Here is a 12,823-nt window from a genome sequence, read left to right on the forward strand (position 1 = left end):
GGCAGCTGGGAAAAGTTTGCAGATCCGACCACTGGAGGCTGCTCTGGTTATACATAAATCACCATTGCGTGCATTGTCAAACATGGAAAACTCAACCCAAGGAAATAAAGGGCAGGGGTTAGAGAGTTTCTGAGCTGCTTTTTCCTGCCTTTATACTCCACATGCATGCAAATGCACCGTAGACTTCACAGCTCTATTTTAAAGATCAGAGATCAATCACTTCACGCAGTAAATGCTGCATGTCCAAAAGCCACCTGGAAGGCACAGGAGCCAGAGTTTATTACACTCAATCACAAACAGAATGGATGTATTTCATCTAGCATTCACTGCTCGGCAGACCCACTGCAGAGGAGGAAGAGAGTGCAGAGGAAGCTGCAGAATACCAGCAGAAAATGAAGCCTCCTATTAGCTGGCAGTCATGGCAAGAAGGCAACATTATGGAGAGGGGCAGTGCAGGTGAGAGCAGTGTTGCAGCAACACACTGAGAGGGATCTGACAAATGGGGTTTGCTTGGCACTGAGCAGCCCAGGAGGAGCTGTGTGCTCAGGTGGGATCAGTGAGCACCCAATGGGGGAGGGAAATCCCTTGCATTGCTCTCTGGCTGTGCTGTGGGGTGTGCTGCAGGCTGCCTCATAAAGCATCACAGAACACTGGTCTGTAAGAGGCTCCTCAGGCCACACAGCCATCCCAACGTGGTATCAACTCCATCAAAGCGGTGAGGTAACAAAGAGCAATCTTCATTCTCTATTTGCTTGCATATAGGACAGGAATGAAGGTTTCTTTGGGATCTCCATCCATGCTGTAGCTATTCTGGAAGGAAACTGCAAAGCTCGAGGTTACCTTCCCTGGGGCTCTCTCAAACCTCTCCATTCTCTGGGACAGCAGTTGTGTGCTGTTAAATCCTCTCCCAGCCCCAAACAGAGGTCTGCTTCCCCATAAGAGTGGGATCGAAGGCAACAAACCCTTGGAAGGAGGATGTGCAGGAATACAGCCCCTCTGTGCCCACTCCAGAACAGACGTTAAAGCCTCATCACTTGGCTGGATCGATTCACTGCTGGAGGGGCCACTCGAGTTCTGGCAAAGCTGAGATATTTTCCTTTAAAAGAAAGGAAAAGAAGGGGAAAAAAAAAAAAAAAAAAAAAAGGAAGAGGAAATAACAGCACCAGACTCATTGTCCAACAGCTGTAAAACCCGCAGAGCCTCAATTTGTGAGGAAGCAGTCCTTGTCCAGAGGGAGAGAGACAGCTGCTCGCTTTGTTGCAAACTTGCAGTGTTTATGATTACTTAGCGGGGAGACTCAGAATTGCTGGTGGACGCGTTTTGCCTGTCATCTACTGTCTTGTTGATGTCAGGAGCAGCCCGGGATAGATCTGAGTCGCTACAGCATACAGAGGAAAAAATCACAAAGAAAAAAAAAATACAGCTGAAAAAAAAAAAAAAAACCCACAACAAAACAAGTTGCTGGCAAAACACGCTATGAAATCCTGATGGGTTGCTGTCTGAACGCTCACTTCAGCTTGTCTCTTCTTGTTAGCAGAGAGGTTGGGGCACAGCCCGAGCCCTGTGGAGCTGGTGGGAGGTTTGCTGTTGACCTGATACTCATTGTGCTTAAATGCTCAGAAGGATGTCAGATGGAAGAGAATTTCGCACGCCTCCCCTGGAAGAGAGGGCGGCTGAGACACAACGATCCCCATTAACAAAGCTCAGCTCCTCACGCTTTGTAAAGGCTAATCCTTCAAGACGAAGGGCACATCTATCATAGCAAAGCGCTCTTCAGAGCAGCACCAATCAGCTCTGGAAGCTGCACCTTGAAAGCAGAGGGAGGGGATGCAGTTTGGGATGCTCCGGGGCAGCCCTGGTGTGATGCTCACCCAGATGTTCCCTCCCCATGAGACATCCAGGAGCTCAGCTGCTCTTACAAATCCAAAATCCTTTGGGAAATCTGCTAGAGAGAAAAAAAAAAAAAAAGGAATGATATCAGTGCCGGGGTAGAAATTGAGGGCAGGTCCCTGGCAAATTCACTCTGACTTGCAGGGTTGCTGAGACCTCGCTGTGATTATTTCTCTTCTCCAGCATTCTCAGACCCAGGTCTGATCACTGTGAGCACAGACACGGAGTGCTGCCTTTCTGAGACCCGTTGCTGCTGCTAACACAATGGGGTTCTGTTCTCTACACACCCCAACACCCTGCGCTGATTTCTAAAGCGGGGAGAAAAGCTTAGGGCTCAAATATAAAGTCATTGAGTTGGGTGCCTAATTCCTTTCAATCTTCTTTTTATTTCCTAGCCTCAGGGCTCCGAGGAGGCGGCTGGTTTGATTTGATGAAGAAAAGAGCTGTTCCATTAACAGGTCTGATGTCTGAGAGGGTTCTTTCAGCTGGGGATGGATCCCAGCACCCTTTACCAGGCCACACTTGCTGCTAGATCATATTTTCCCTTCAATGACATTACATTTTAAACGGGCTTTCACTGTAATAACATTTGCAGTAATGAAATCACTCTGCTGCACGGTCTGCTTTTAACAGCACAAATACCTGAGTTGGCTACAAAGGGAGATTTAAATGTCACAGAGGATGTGCTGGATGTGTCCGTCAGAAGATAAGGCTTCTCTTTGTCGGTGAATGGAGACACAACGGTGGCTGCCGGGTGTTTGGGGCACAAAGGCTCACGGCAGCTCCTTCAATAGGAAGAGAGGCGGCTCAGGGGAGAGGCAGATAATACAGAAAGCTTTCAAATCTCATGCTGGCTATAGGGCTCCTAAAGATGGAACAGCGACAAGGCGCTACATTTGCAAATGAAATGGCTCTAAAGCAGCTCTTCTCTCATCTCAGGTCACCCAAGGAGGCTGTGGATGCCCCATCTCTGGAGGCATTCAAGGCCAGGCTGGATGTGGGTCTGGGCAGCCTGGTCTGATGGTTGGTGACCCTGCACATAGCAGGGGAGTTGAAACTAGATGAGCATCGTGGTCCTTTGCAACCCAGGCCATTCTATGATTCTGTTGCCTCCCAAGTTCAGCGTTTGCTCTGAGAGCAGCAACGCAGGGCTGGGGAAAGGGAGGGGAGGCTATTGCCCCGGACCAACCCCACCTGAACCACTGAAACTGACAAGCAAAAAATGGAGCTGCGTTGTTTCTATATCGTTGGTTTGCTTAGAACAGACAGAGGCTCATTACGTCTCCCCAGCAGATGGAAGTTCTGGTTGCTCTTGCACACACTCACGACCATTCGGGCCTGATTTGCAGCAGCTGGTTAAACCCCAAAATTATCTTCCAGTTTAGACTGTGAGAAATAGATCTCCTTTGAAACATGTGGCTGCTGGATTCCATCGCTTTGCTTATCTCCAGAAAAGCTCTCCTTTGGTTGGTTGATTTACTTCAAAAAAAGGGCTACAAATCCCTGCTTCCATCAAAACCAGCTGTAAAACTTCCAACATCTTAAAGGGAGGATTTCTCTGTTCTGCCTCAGGGGTGTGGGGGTTTTCCTCTCTTTTTTTTTTTCCATAAGTGAAACTGCTCTGTCAGTGTGTTGAAGGGCTACATGAGAAGCCACTGCATTTTGCTGCTGGCTCTGAGTGGTGACACTGCCTGTACCTCCATCATGAGCCCCACTGCCACCAGCAGAGACAGCAGCACTGCACCTATGTGGGAAGTGCTCCTTTTTCAAAGAGAGGATGGTAATGAGGAGGAAAACATTAGGGCTGATGGTTTAGGGCAGATCATATCATCTGCTGTGCCACGTAACACGGCTATGAGAGGAGCAGCCTTTCCTTTGCAGCGATGTTTGGTGCAGTGGGGAAAGGGACCAATTTTCCACCTGTTTTTTGCAGAAATGTTAATTTTAGCAAAAAAAAAAAAAAAAAAAAAAAAAAAAGGTCATGAAGGACAAAAGATTGGGAGGTGGTAAAAAAAAAAAAATGATCCTCCTTCTCTTCCCTCCCCAAAGACACAGCAGTCTGAGCTGCTTTGCCTAATGGAAACAGGCAGCAAAGGGTGTTTTGGCTTTAATAATTCTAATTATTCCACAGTATTGTGAAATAAATTAGAAACCCAAATGAAGTCAGTGTCCCATGGCATTTGGAAATGTACAGTCACAGAATGCAGGTATCTAAATCTATCCTGAGTTCTGTCTCACATAGACAGGGCAGAAAATAATGGAAAATACACTCGGAAACGGGATAGAAAATTAATGCCCACACTTCTGTATGCTGAATGCTGCATGGATATGTGGGAGCTGAAGGAAAGCAGCCCTGAAGCCTCCTGCACTGCTCCCATGCTTTATCCTTCCTCTTCCAGACGTGTCTCTGATGGGGATATTTCACTGTTTTTCCCTCTCCCCTTCTCCTGTGGGAAATGCATTCCTTGCCCCCTCACTGCAGCTGTTGATCCCTCAGGAGGAGCTGGGAAATGCAGAGGGATTTGGCACTTAATGGCTGTGAAATCCATACAGGTTTGAATGGGAACCCCTGAGGGTGTTTGTGGGGCTTCCCTGGAGATCCTGCCTCACGGGAAGGGTCTGAGTGCAAGCAGGGAAGGAACTCACAGTTTTTCACAGCAATGAAGCAAGAAATTCCCAGCCCCTATTGTATGGCACAGCTTTTGCCCTGGGCACAGCATCCAGTGAGCCAGAAGCCTTTAACAGGTGAGCAGGAAGACAATTCCTACAGCCAGGTAGGAGAGCTGGGGACTCGGAGCACTCTCCCATAGAGGCAGCTATTTATCAGCATCCTCATCCATCACGCTGAAGCAGGAAAGGCCAAAGCTGCTCCTGGTTGGTTATTGCAGCACTGCACACAGGAAAGCAGATACCCTGAGAGCACCAGGCAGAGCCTGGGAGCAGAGGGCAGAGCCTGATGGGGTGAATAGGATGTGACAGCAGGTAAGCAGGTGTGTCCAGGCGAAGCCATCCTGGTTTGGGATGCTGCTATGCCACAGCTCCAGGTGATTTACACTGCCCAGAGGCAGGAGGTGCAGCAAAGCTCTTCCTCCACTTCCACACCACACATTTTGCTGACAGCAATGCTAACCCTCCTCGGCAGGCTGTTATCTCCCCACGCACACCTGGGAAAGCCGGTGCTTCAGCAAAAGCCTTTCCCCTCCATTTTTCTCCATGGAGCAACAAAGCAGAATGAGTAGCATCTGTTTGAATGTGGCCATCTCAGTTGTGCCAAGGGGTATTTTACCTCCCCCCACCTGGAGCCAGGACAGAAATCCAACAGGCAGCCATCACTGCAGCACCAGCCTTTATCTGCTCTATGCACTTGGAAGGCATTCAGGGTAATATCCTCACAGCTGAGTTGCAGCAGGGGCAGCTGAGCCACCTGCAGCAGGTGTTCAAATGGATGCCCGTGGGGAAGAGTGCCACCAGCGAGTGCTGCCATCCCATCATTAAAATACAGACACTGAGCCACTAAGGGAAGAATACACACAGATCATCTGCAGGTCCTAAGTCGTACCAGATGACTCTCAGAGGGAAGCTATCTCACTTTGGAACTGCTGCCTGAAGGAGTCCTGCTCTGTTCCATTGCCTCTCCTGCTATGTGCAGGAGCAGTGAGACGGTCCCTGTGTGCTCTGGGCAGTACCAGCTGAGCATCACACAGTCCATCTATCTTCATGTTCCTTTCTTCCAGTGATTTACGATGTCACATGGAAGCTCGAGGCTGAACAGGAAATGAAAGCAGATTTCTCACTGTGACCCCCATCTTTGAGATGTTCCGCACCTCACCGGGTCCTCATGCAAATCCACAGTGATAAGATCTGATTGGACTCACAGGACCACAATTCTGAGCTGCCATACACACGTACAGTGGGAGATAGTGCCTGCCCCAGAGAATTTCAACATAAGCAACGAAGAGAGGGCAGAAAAGAAGTATTTCTGTCTGACATCCCCTACCTGCATCCACATGGCCACACCAGAAGTGCATCCTCTGCTCTCTGAAAAGTGTTCAGCAGCCACAGCTCTGCACAATGCAGCCCCTTCCCTGGTGTTGCTGCCACTGCACACTGATGGGACCCCTTCAGTTCTTAACCACTTTGCTGAGCAAATGGAGGCAAAGGGTGAGGAGAGCTGGGATGTCTCCCAGCAAGGCTGGGCTCTGCTGGGCTGCATCTTTTGTTCTTCTCCCTCATTGCTTCTGCTGGCTTTGGCCATCTTTCTTCATAAGTTTCCCAAAAGTGACAAGGGCAATTTATTATGTGTGCACAAGGCCTTGGGAATCTCCTGGAGACATGTCATTCCTGCTATTATCCTCCTCACACGAGGAGCCATTGTTCTTGTCAAGTTCGCTCACTTCCTCCCTGCAAAAAGAAGAGAGGGTGCTGGGGATTTTTCATTAATCATTTTTACGCTGAGAGCTGTAGCTCCCGCCTGCATTCTGATCACTTCTGATCTCTGCCACCATTTTTCACAGTAGCACTTATGAGGATTGTTTTATGCTGCTGACTCGAGGTGCGTTAATGACTGACCATTTGGTTGGGCCAGAGCAAAGCCTTACATTTAATGTATGCTCCAGTGGGGAAAATCTACTGCAGGGATATGTTTTCTTTCTTCTATTCCTCTTCAAGGAAGGTGCCAAGAGTTGCAAAGAGTCTGAGGGAGCGATGGGAAAGGCCAGAAGAGGGGGTTTGGTGTTATGGAAGTAGATGGTCTTAAAGGTCCCTTCCAACCCAAACCGTTCTATGATTCTGTGATATGGTTAAAAGGAGAGAGAAGTGAGCAGAGGTTTCTGCACCTGAGCTGGGAGCAGCCTGCCCTCCCTCGGGTTCCCAGTTCTAAAAGCTGCACTGATGAGTGCAATAGGTGATAAGTGATCATGACAAAGTGTGTAATTTCTCCTGTCACTTTTGTTCTGAGTCCTTTTGAAAGGCAGTGGGACTGGGCAGCACTGTCCCATTTCCTCTCTGGAGAGCAGTTTTACTGTGTGGTATCCAAATCTAACAGCCAAAGTGGGCCCTGGGTGAGGCACCTCTCTGCACTCCCCATCCCACCTGCTGACCATGGGTTGACTCCCAGCAGATCCCAGCACAGGGACCACTGCTCCTTCCCTCATTGCAGGACTGGCACTGCAGTCCATGCAGAATTCATCTCGAATGTAATCTCATCCTTCTACACAAGGGTTGGGAACCGGCTTCTGCTCTGCTTGTGTCTGAGTGGCTGCACAGTGCATTGTAATTCTGACCCGCTGCCATCTCATTTTAATACGAAAAAGCATAAAACATAGGAGCAAGAGATTGGAAAAGACTTTCTGGACCATGCAGTTCAGCTCTTTGAGATAAGAGCTCCCTGTCACGTTCTCTCTTACCACCTGAATGCTCCCTGTGCCACTGCCTGTGGTTCAAGATCAGACTTTTCAGTGCTCACAGACCTCTCTCAGTGTGTTTACCCACAGCACGGTTGCTCTTGGACTAACAACGTCCTTGAGCTTAAATAGCATCTCCAGCACTAACACTAACAGTAATGATGGCTAATTACGAGCCCAGAGGGGCTGTTGCTGGCACCAAAAATAACCCTGGTAATAGCCCAGCGTATTCAGGCCAGGGGTAGCAATAAATAACATCTCAGATTCATCAGCACTAGAAGTGCATGTCCACGTTCGGGACCCCGGGGGGTGAGAGCTGCTATGGGGGAGCAGGAGGCCCCAGGCAGTGCTTGCTGTGCTTGGAGGAAGAGCAGAATCCCCATTCCTCCACGTGCTGTGATTTTCAGACAGCTGCTCGGCCCCCAGGATGGGCAGGGAGGGGGAGAGAGCCGTCCCTGCTGCCTTTCAGGCCAGACCTACATCAAACTCGTTAATGTCAATAGGAGGGAAATTGAACTGAGCTTTGTTGTAACCCTAATGAATCCTTCGCCGGTTACAGTAAATTTATTCTTTTGATTTCCTTTTCTCCCCCCATCTTGTTTCATGTGGGCTTTTTCTTTTTTTTTCTTCCCACTTTTATTTAATGTTCCTTTTCTGGCAGCTTCTTCTTTTTATTTCTCTCCAATTTAAAGCACAGTTAAAAAGCTGTGGTTGATTCCAATTAAATACCCCCTTTGGGATTACTAAAACACACACACTCACACGCACACAAAGACCCCCTCTTTGATTGTTTCCACGGCAACGTATTTAAATATCTCATTCACGGTGTCCAAGTGAAGAGCTGAAGGATTTGGTGAAGCTCTTTCTTTTCCCACTCCCTCACCTCTCTCTTCCTGCAGTTACTCATGCAATGGCAGTGATGGTTTGGCCAGAATGCAGAGTGGATGTGGAAGATGTGTGTGAATACGCTCCTGGAATTCCAGAGGAGGACACGAGCCAATAATACGTCCAACTATAATGCAAAACTGTTGTAATTACTTAGGAACAGTGAGAATGATAGCAGAGTATTGTCAGTAATCACACGTCAAATTCTGCCATTCCCTAAAATAGTACAACCACAAAGCAACTCTGCTGGGACCCATTGGGCTGTGTTGGCTTGGAGGTGGTTGGGAAAGAAGAGAAGGGGCTGATCTTAGATGATGCAATTACCCGAAAGCAATGGTAAACCAAAGGCAAGGAAACTGCTCTGGGGTGTGCTTTTCCCCATGCAGATTTGGGATTCGTTTCCCACTCTCTTTTGGTGATTTTCACCAAAACGAGTGAGAATCTGAAGGAGACATTTGGATTGTCAAGCAGAGGTGTAAGGAAGTTTTCCTTCCTTAGCATGGAGCTCTCAGTGCTGAGTGCTGACTGAGAGCACAACCCAGGCACTGAAGTTCCCATGCTGAGCTCCAGCCCATCCCAGCAGAGCCGATGCAGGAATGTCCATCAGTGCCAGAAGTTCCCTCCTCCTCTGCCCACAAAGCTCTCACAGAACACAAAACTGCAGTGATTTTTCTGCTTGAAAATTTCCCAGTGTTTTGTCCCATATTTCTGTAGGAAGCATCTGAATTTTCCATTCCTCCGTTGGCTCATCCATCTGCTCTTGTGTCTTCTTCCAGTGCCAATAACCCCAGGGCTGCTGCTTGCTGGGACTTGCACACAGCACAGAGCTGTGCACACACACACAGTGCTGGGTCTGCAGTTTGCCCATGCAGGGACCCATCAACCGGCCATCAAACACGAGCAGTGAGGAAACTGCAGCACCTGCCGTGCCCTTGACATCTTCCCTTCCTCCTCTGCTGAAGAAGCAGTCTGCAGTGTGAGCGGGTTGCTTTGCAGCTGTTAAATATTAGTTCTGCTTTAGCAAAGGTTGTATTTTATCATTAAGTGTTCTGTCTCCAAGAAGGGAAAAGGGCTGAAAGCAAAGTGTGTGAGTCCAGCTGTCATGGCAGTGATGAGCAGGGCTCCTACAAGGCGTTCATTTTACCCCTTCCTATTGCTTTGTGTTCATTCTCTTCTCGACTCCAAGAAACGCAGCTTCTGGTTGAGCTTCCACACCCACACAATTGGCCAAATTTAGGGAATGGGAATTTATAACTCTGAGTTGCTGTTGTATGCATGGCCAGTGCAATTCCTCTTTGCTTTTGAGGATTCATGTCATAGATATGGTCTGGTCTGTCTGTCACTTATGCAGTGTTTTTCCTTTGGAAACGATTAGCAGATATGAGCACATAGCTCGCTTTTCAGATGGAAGCTATCCAACCCCATTGGGTATCTTAAAAAGGGAGATAAGGGAAACACAAAAGCTTGAAACCATGACATGAACAACTTGAAGAGTCAGACAATGGAGGGCAAAGTTGCCACATGCATCATAGCATTGCTAAACTTGTGGCTTAAAAAAAAGGATGGAAATATTTCTGGATGATGCTCATTTCCCAAAGCTCAGTAGAGACCACAGAATGTTGCAAAATAGTTCATATTTGTCTATGTTTTATTCCTATGTCTAAAACCCATGGGATTTAAATGTGTTTCTCCATGTTTTCTTGCAAGGAATGGGTAACGAATGACTACATTAGGAACCACTTGGCCAGAAAACAGATGAGAACAACATTGGTGAGCAGTGTCTGACCATGAGGATTGAGATGAAGGAGGGAGAGAGTTGGAACACTGAGGCTCATTGCAGATTTACTTGGGAAACTCAGCAAAGATGGCACTTTGTGCATCTTTCTCCTTCACCCATTTTATTCCGTTTCTGGGCTGTCATTTCAGCAACATCTTTAACAAATGGAAACCCTCTGCGCAGTCAATAGTAATTACAGGAATTTATCACAATTGCCAATCAAGGTGTGTTGGAAAGACTCATCATTCTCCTTTAAATTAGCCTTCGCTGCACACAGACCACAAGTTATCTTTAGGAAATCAATTGTGGGAAAATCACAGCTTTCGTGGTGTTCTGTGACCTCAGCAGCCATCACGCAGCTGAGTTCCTCCCCGTGGCTGCTTGTGTGGCCTCCTACAGCTGTTTGCTGGGGGGGTTTAGCCCTCAGCACAAAGCCTGGAATTGTTCCTTAGGCATCTGGAGGCAGTGAGGGTGTCAGACAAAATGCAGGCGTGATTTGGACACTTTTGTAAATAAATAGGAGGAGAGAAGGCCCTGGCCATATTTACACCTTGATCTGTTTCGCTGCTCCGAACCAGGCTGGCATGAATTCTGCCTTCAGCGGTGCTGATGCAGCTCCCATTGGAAATGCAGACCAGGCTGACACAGCTCAAGGCAAAATTCAGCTTTGCGTGGAGCTGCAAACGCCGTCTCCCAGATGATTAATGCACATCTGTAAGGAGTTTCTTCTCTGCTGATAATGCTGCCATGAGGAAGGATCCTCAGCTGCTATATATCAGCCTGAGTTCTGACTGTAGGTGAGTACAGGTAAGTAATTCAAACCAATAATGGGCTGATGATTTCATTCTGCTGATAGAGTCTATATTCCTGTCTCATCCAGAGTTATTCTGCCACCCACATACTCCTATTTCTAGGTTTTGGCCAAGTACATATGTCAGAGACTATATGAGCCACAGACTGACACAGTTGAGAAATTAAATTAGATCATAAAACTGCCCAGAGACTGCTGACTCCTTCCCTTGACCTGGCTGTACATCTGGAAACAATTCATCACTCGAGTTTTACATCTGAGCGTGAACTTTTAGCTGAAGAAGAGTCTGTCCCACGTTTGCTCATGCAAGGGTGCAGTGAGGCCAGGGCTGCATGAGAAGGAATCAGTGGGGCCATGGCAAACAGTTCTGTGATTCCACTCTTCATCTCCGCCTGAGACCAATTTCTGTTGCAATCCCCAGGAATTTTTCTGCTGACTTCATTGGCTTTCAGTGGAGTCTGCTCCTCTTGCACAACCTGTGCTCCCACTTGCACTGATTGGTTTTGGCTGAATCTGACACCTACCCTGGCAGGGGAGTGATCCATAAATGGGGCTCATCATTCTCCAGGAGCTGCATGAGCATCCTTCCTTGCAGCTTTGCGTTTTTAGAGGGCTGTTGATCCCTCTGAGGTATCCAAGGGACAGCTGCTGAACAATCCTTCAGTGTCTGGAAGCTCCAACAAGGGCTGCTGCATCTCCTGTTGTGGTAGCAGAAGTGAAATGCACATAAGGATTTCCTTTCCATATGGAGCCCGGTATGAACAGCGGTGATGGTGATACAGAAGTACAAACTGGTGTTCAGCCTGCTGGCACGAGTTGCTAATGGTTAAAAACTAAAAAGCCTGAAGGATCAGGAAGGATATAGGGTGAAAACCAAAAGGGAGTTTATGGAAAAGTCACTCCTATCCCTTCGTGTCTGTTCCAGGGGATAAAGCACATCAGCCCTCATAAACTGCCACACCTAAGGGAGTGATTTGGGATTGCAGTGGAGAAGTGCAGAAGGAGTTTGAGGAGCTGTGAGTGACGGCTGCTACGGATGTGGGGTCTGCACTGCTGCTCATGTGGGACTGCTGGGGATGGTTCCTCTTTCCCCTGTGGAAGAACAATTGCAGACTGTGATGGTCACGAAAAGAATCAGAACAGGGACTGTGTGTGGCACACAGAAATCACAACCCTTCTACTGAACTGGGACTCGCTCCAGAGAGCCTGTGCGTTCGTGCTTGTGTATAGACCTGGCATCAATTTTGCACAGATGTGATCTTATGGGGAAAAAAATGAGATGTTGGAGGTCTTTGTCTGGTTCTTGGCCCTGCACCAAAAACACTCAATGAAGCACTGGGAGGCACCGATACCGACTGTAGGGCAGTTCCACTGAAGGACTCAGTTTCAAACCTTCGTATAATCTGAGTGCTGCTCCCCATTAAATCCCAGTACACATTGAAGCCTTGATGAGATATTCCATGCAGCTCTGCTTTGATGCTCGCAGACAGGCTTTGTGATACCCGTGGCCCCGCTAGCAGCCTCACACCCACACTGTCCTCCAGCCCCACATTGTCCTGCAGCCCCACTGCTTGTCTGCTCCCTCAGCTTTAAGCCATGAGCTCGAATCTCACACCATCCCTTTCACAGTGTCTGCATAGGACCCGGTGCTGTAGGTCTTGTTCTCAGCTGGGGCCTTTAAACACCATCATACCATAAATACTACTGCAAACCTTGATGGTTTCCTCCAGGCCATATAAGTACAGAGCATTCACAGGTCAGGACCATAAAATTATGGCCTCTGTTGGGCAATTTCTTTCTCGGTTAATGAGGTATAAAGCAAACAAGTACTTTTAAATGGAGTCTGATAATCAAAGGAGCTTCACAGCAGCAAACAGCAGGAGGAACAGTGCTGGGATGTGCAATATTTCACTGAGTTCACTTTGGTCCACATACCAACTCCCCAAGCCCCACAGTGCTCCCACTGTCTGCATTCCCTGTCTGCAGCCTGGGGGATGGAATCCCTTCCTAGTTAAAGGATGTCCATTAAGCAAAACCATTCCAGTCCAGAGCCTGGAG

Source organism: Meleagris gallopavo, chromosome 24 (assembly GCF_905368555.1).
Source record: "Meleagris gallopavo chromosome 24, MGAL_WU_HG_1.1, whole genome shotgun sequence".
Classification (NCBI taxonomy): domain Eukaryota; kingdom Metazoa; phylum Chordata; class Aves; order Galliformes; family Phasianidae; genus Meleagris; species Meleagris gallopavo.